The sequence below is a fragment of the Mirounga leonina genome, unplaced genomic scaffold, assembly GCF_011800145.1.
Source record: "Mirounga leonina isolate KUSES-001 unplaced genomic scaffold, KU_Mleo_1.0 Mir_154, whole genome shotgun sequence".
NCBI lineage: Eukaryota > Metazoa > Chordata > Mammalia > Carnivora > Phocidae > Mirounga > Mirounga leonina.
This window is the reverse complement of record NW_023270389.1, coordinates 54619693-54625765: the sequence shown is the minus strand read 5'-3', so window position 1 is coordinate 54625765 and position 6073 is coordinate 54619693. Positions and strand designations below refer to the sequence as shown.

At 40.8% G+C, this 6073-nt stretch overlaps 1 non-coding gene across 1 annotated transcript; it reads right to left on the bottom strand.

Moving 5' to 3' along the window:
* Positions 1-1187: 1187 nt before the first annotated feature.
* LOC118014602 lies at positions 1188-1323 on the bottom strand. Its single transcript, XR_004680313.1, has one exon. It is a non-coding gene; the product is annotated as a small nucleolar RNA SNORA70 (small nucleolar RNA).
* Positions 1324-6073: the final 4750 nt, after the last annotated feature.

The window sequence follows — 6073 nt, the reverse complement described above, 5'->3', positions numbered from 1 at the left end:
ACAATTGTTTGCAGTGGCAGGGAGTTGGAAGCAACCTGGGGGTGGTGGTCAACGATATAACTCCATCAGGTGTAATGCATGCATTCAGTGGGAAACTAAGCAGCAGCCGGAATTAATGCAGCAGGAATACATTCAGCTATGTGGTTAGCTCTTAAGACATAGTGTCAAGTGGAAAAAGTGTGAGAAACAAAATAAAATCGATCGCACGGAACCAGTGTAAATTTAAAATGCTCTAAATAATATATAAGTCTCAAGCATACTGGTGGATGCCTGGGAGGGATATGGAAGAAATGAGAATGAGGATCAGGAAAAAAGAGAGAAAAAAGGGCCTTGTGCCCACCTAGGATGACAGAGCATAATCAATGCTCTTCTTCAGTTGCTTAGGGAGAAACAAACAAAAGAAATGCAGAACTCTTAGAGTCACCAAACAAGAGGGTCACTAGACTGAGGGTGGTTCCCATGCCTTGGTAGCCTACATAAGCAAACTGACACCTAAACCAGAGTCAATCCTGCAAATGCCTCAAGGTCAAGAAGAACAACCAATCACAAACAGCCAACTAGGCTTTCCCAAATATTGCATCCCTTAAGTGACAGCCAATGAAATAACTTCCTTGCTTTGTTTCTCTATGAAAAACTTGCCCCTAGTTCCTGCCAGTAGAGCGCTCCTAACTGCTTCTGGTTTGGCACTGCCTGATTCATTCAAATCAATGTTTGCTCAAATAAATTCCTAAAATTTTAATATACCTCAGTTTATCTTTGTTATTGTTGACAGGAAGTAGGCTTCATCAGTGGGCATGAATAAGGAGGGGACAGCCCCAAGGTTCTCATGAGTATGGGGCCTGCCATTTGTCCAGGGGGCCGCGATTAGGGGTGTATTTGAACCCATAGTCCTCTGGGATGAGTCACTTTTCAGCCACCATGTTTTCAAATTTGTCCCCATTAAACTTAGCAAAGCCCCACTTCTTGGAGATGTGGACCTTCTGGCAGCCAGGGAATTTAAACTTGGCCCTATATAGGACCTCAGTTACATGTTCCCTTTTCTGAAGCTTGGCACAGATGGACATGAGGACTTGGCCAATGTGGACTCTGGCCACTGTGCCCTGTGGCTTTCCAAAGGCACCTTACATATCTGTCCGGAGCCTAGACTGGGGATAGCATGAGGTCAGACATGAATGTACACTGGAAAGCTCTGTCTCCAAGGTCCCCTAGGGCAAGCCCTATAAGCAACAGGCTTCATACACTACCAAGGAAGCTACTGTTTGCAGCCATGGCACACCAGGCCCCCATATGGGGAAAGAGCACAGTTGGCTTCATTGGCTGCAAACTCTGCTTACCTTTGAACAGACTATGCTCAGTTTCTTTCTTTCTCTCACACCCCCACATCCAATCCATTAGTAAATTCCGTATCTTCCCAATATATGCAGAATTGAATCACTTCTCATCCTTTCTATCAATACCACCACGTGCTTGGTCACCGTCACCTCTTCCCTGATCTTGCCACCAGCCTCCTCACCAGTCTCTTTTGTTTTTATGTCTTCCTGCCTTTGGTCTGCTTTTGACACAGCAACCAGAATGAGCCTATTAAACAGAAGTCAGATTACATCAATTTCTGCTTAAGATCCTCTGGTTCCTGTCTCACTCAGGAGAAAGCAAAGGCCTAATGATCCACAAGCCACTTGAGTTGTACCCCCTTGCTTCTCTGGTCTTACCTGCTCATCTCTCCCTTTGGCCACTCCCTCATGCCACACAGACCTCTTGCTAACCTAGCAGATACCACGTACACCCTTCATTCAAGGCCTTTGCAGGTATTTATTCTTCTTCCGAGAATGCTCTTTCCCTAGCGTTCCAAACAGCTTGCTCCCTCACTCTTTCAGATCTTCATTCAGAAGTCTCAGTGAGACCTCTGACCACACTATTTAAAACGGCAACCCCTCAGACAAAAGATCTGAACAAAGTGGGCAAAAGAGCTCAACAGACAACTTTCCAAAGAAGATATACAGATGGCAAATAAGCACAAGAAAAGATGCTCAACATCATATGTCATTAAGAAAATGCAAATTAAAACAAATGAGATACTACTACACATCTAATAATAATAATAATAACTGACGACACCAAATGCTGGTGAGGATGTGAAGCAATAGGAACTCCCATCTACTGCTGGCAGGAATGCAAAATGGTCCAGCCAGGAGCACTGGGGGCAGTGGCTCACGCCTGTAGCCCCAGCTACTTTGGAGGCTGAGGCAGGAGGATCACTTGAGCCCAGAAGTTCTGGACTGCAGTGCCCTATGCCAACTGGGTGTTTGCACTAAGTTGGGCATCAACATAGTGACCTCCCAGGAGTCAGGGGACCATCAAGTTGCCTAAGGAGGGGTGAACTGGCCCAGGTCAGAAACGCAGCAGGTTAAAACTCCTGTGCTCATTAAAATGGTACCGCCACTGCAGAAGGTAGTTTGACAGTTTTCCTGTAAAACTAAGCACAGACTTACAATACCAGCAACTGCACTGTTATTTACTCAAATGAATTGGAAACTTTTGTCCACACAAAAACCTGCACGTGTATATTTTTAGCAGCTTTATTCACAATTGCCAAAAATTGGAAGCAGCCAAGTTATTCCTCAATAAGTGAATGGATAAACAAACTGGGGTACATCTGTACAATGGAATAGTACTCAGTGATAAAAAGAAAGGAGCTGTCAAGCCACAAGAAGACATGGAGGAAACTTAAATGCATATTTCTAAGTGAAAGAAGCTATCTGAAAAGGCTACATGTGGTATAATTCCAACTATATGACATTCTGGAAAGGGCAAAACTGCAGAGATAGAATGATCTATGATAGCCAGGGATTCAAGGATAAGGAGAGATGAATAGGTAGAGAACAGGAACTTAAGGCAATAAAACTATTCTATATAATACCATAGCGGTAGATAGATGACATTATGCATTTGGCAAAACCCATAAAATTGTACAATACAAAGAGTAAACCCTAATGCACCCTATGGACTTCAGTTAATAATAATGTGTTAATATCGGCTCATCAATTGTAACAAATGTATCACACTAACCCAAGATGTGAGTAACAGGGGAATCTGTTGGGAGGAGAGGATTTATATGGGAACTCTGTACTTCCTGCTCAGTTTTTCAGTAAACCCAAAAATGCTCTAAAAAGTGAAATCTTTTAAATGAAACACAAATTGCAGCTTTCCCACAGGCACTCCCTATGCCTCTTCCCTGCTTTACTTTTCCCTGGAGAACTTATCACCACTTAACATAATGTATTTTTTACTGATTTGTTACTATATATCTGAAATACCACGCCTCACCCAGCCACTAACAGGCAAAGGTAAGTTCCACCAGGAAAAAAATGTTTAATGCTTTATTTTGATGCAATTTAAATTTATAGAAAAGTTGCAAGAACAGATGAAGAAATTCCCATATATTTTTTACCTAAATTCATCAGTTGTTGTTTACATTTTATCCCTTTGCCTGCAGGGGCTTTATGTCTCTCTTGCCGTCACTCTCCATCTCTGTCATGTATGTCTATATAAATGGTCTTCTGTGTATATAAAGAATATATAGGTGCGCCTGGGTGGCTCACTCATTAAGCGTCTGCCTTCAGCTCAGGTCATGATGCCGGGGTCCTGGGATCGAGCCCCGCAACTGGCTCCCTGCTCGGCGGAAAGCCTGCTTCTCCCTCTCCCACTCCCCCTGCTGGTGTTCCCTCTCTCACTGTCTCTCTCTGTCAAATAAATAAATAAAATCTTTAAAAAAAAAAAAAGAACACAAGATATATTTTTATATATATACGATATGTAGAAAAAACATGATGAATATATACATATATATTTAGATATATATCATGTGTTCTATATATTTTTTCTTTTTTTTTTTAAAGATTTTTTTTATTTATTTATTTGACAGAGAGATAGACAAAAGAGCACAAGCAGAGGGAGTGGCAGAGGGAGAGGGAGAAGCAGGCTCTGCACTGAGCAGGGAACCCGATGTGGGACTCGATCCCAGGACCCTGAGATCATGACCTGAGCCGAAGGCAGACACTTAACCATCTGAGCCACCCAGGCGCCCGTCTATATATTTTTTCTATATATAGCATACCTAATTGTAATAGGTATAATTACCCAAAACTCAAAATTAAACAATTATACAATACTGTTATCTAATTCACAGTCCATATTCAAATAACATCAATTGTCCCAGTAGTGTTTTTTATAGTTCTTTTTCCCTAATCCAGAGCCCAGTCCAGGATTATGCACTGCATTTAGTAATCTGGAAGAGCTCCTCAGTCTTTCGTTGGTGGTGGGGGTGGTCACTCTTTACCTTGACATTTTTTAAGAGTTCAACCCAGTTACTTTGCAGATGTCTCTCCATTTGTGTTTGTCTATTTCCTCATGATCAGATTCAGATTATGCGTTTTTGGCAGGAATCCTACCCTAGTGGTATGTCCTCAGAGCATGATATCAGGAGATATAAGATGATGGTTTGTCCCAATGTGGGCGATGTTATCTTGCATGTCCTACATCCATCAGATTTTTCCAAAAAGGGAATTTTGTATATTTCATTCACTGCTATATTCCCAAAACCTAGAATAGTGCCTGAAATAGGCACTGAAAAAGAATATGCTGGCTGAATGACTAAATGACTTTCAACTCTGTGGAGTTGAAAAGACAAACAGAGGAAGAGGAAGAACGAAGAGAAGGGGGGGAAGGAAGAGTAAGGGAAAAGTAGTAAACCTGTGGATTAAATCATTACTATGTACATTTTACGTTCACCAATATTATTCAGAAGATTTCCAGGATATTTCTATTAACTAATAATACCATCAATAGTATGAGATTTCCAGAGTCATTATACTCTTGCTAGTATGAACTTATTTTCTAGTGTACTAATGATATAGACTTGACCCCAATAATAACTCATTTTAAGATGATCCTCATTCTTAAAAGCTTTTTCAACTCTTTCAGAAGAAAATCTTCTAAATAATATATGAGAGAAGCCTCAGAGGCCTGTTTCATAGACTGTCAACTTTTATTATAATATCCTCAGTGGCAATGTATTTCTTAGGTAAATATAATTTACTATTTACCTCAAGACATCTCTAATTTGGTTAATAGTACCTTGCAATTAAAAATATATGCAATGTAAAAAGAAAAATGGTCACATATTCAAGCAATGTGCTAAGGGAAGAAAAGAAGGACATGAAAATATTATCCTAAAGAAATTTAATGTTATCAACTAAACAAACAAAAGTCAATTTTGATTGGTTCAGTGTCCATCAATGCTTACATGTAAGTGAAAAGGAAAACTATGTGAAGCATTTTGTTTTAAATCATATTCTACTCTTTTTTTTAGAGAGAGAGAGAGCAGGTGTGCACTTGCACAAGCTGGGGGAGGGGCAGAGGGAGAGGTAGAGAGAGAATCCTAAGCAGGTTCCAAGCCCAGCATGGAGCCCGATGTGGGGCTCAAACTCACAACCCTGAGATCATGACCTGAGCCGAAATCAAGAGTCAGATGCTTAACCAATTGAGCCACCCAGGCACCACTTAAATCGTATTTTAAAAGCAATGTTGAAAGTGAACATTTTAGGCTTGATTTTTAAGTATCAACATAATTAATAAATTTTAATGTAAAGAAAGCTTTTTCTCTTTTGATTTTTAAGAATTCTACTGAGGGGCACCTGGCTGGCTTAGTCCGTAGAGCATGTTATTCTTCATCTCGGAGTTGTAAGTCTGAGCCCCACACTGGGTGTAGAGGTTACTTAAAAATGAAATCTTGAGGTGCCAGGGTGGCTCAGTCAGTTAAGCGTGGGACTCTTGATTTTCAGTTAAGTGTCAGACTCCTGATTTCCACTCGGGTCATGATTTCAGGGTTGTGAGATTGAGCCCCGCATCAGGCTCTGTGCTGGGCGTGGGGCCTGCTTAAGATGCTCTCTCTCTCTCCCTGTCCCTCTGCCTCTCCCCCATCGCTAGCACACCTGCACACTCACTCTCAAAAAAAAAAAAAAAAACTTAAAAAAAATTAAAAATAAAAATTTTACTGAGACTTAAATCATCTCTG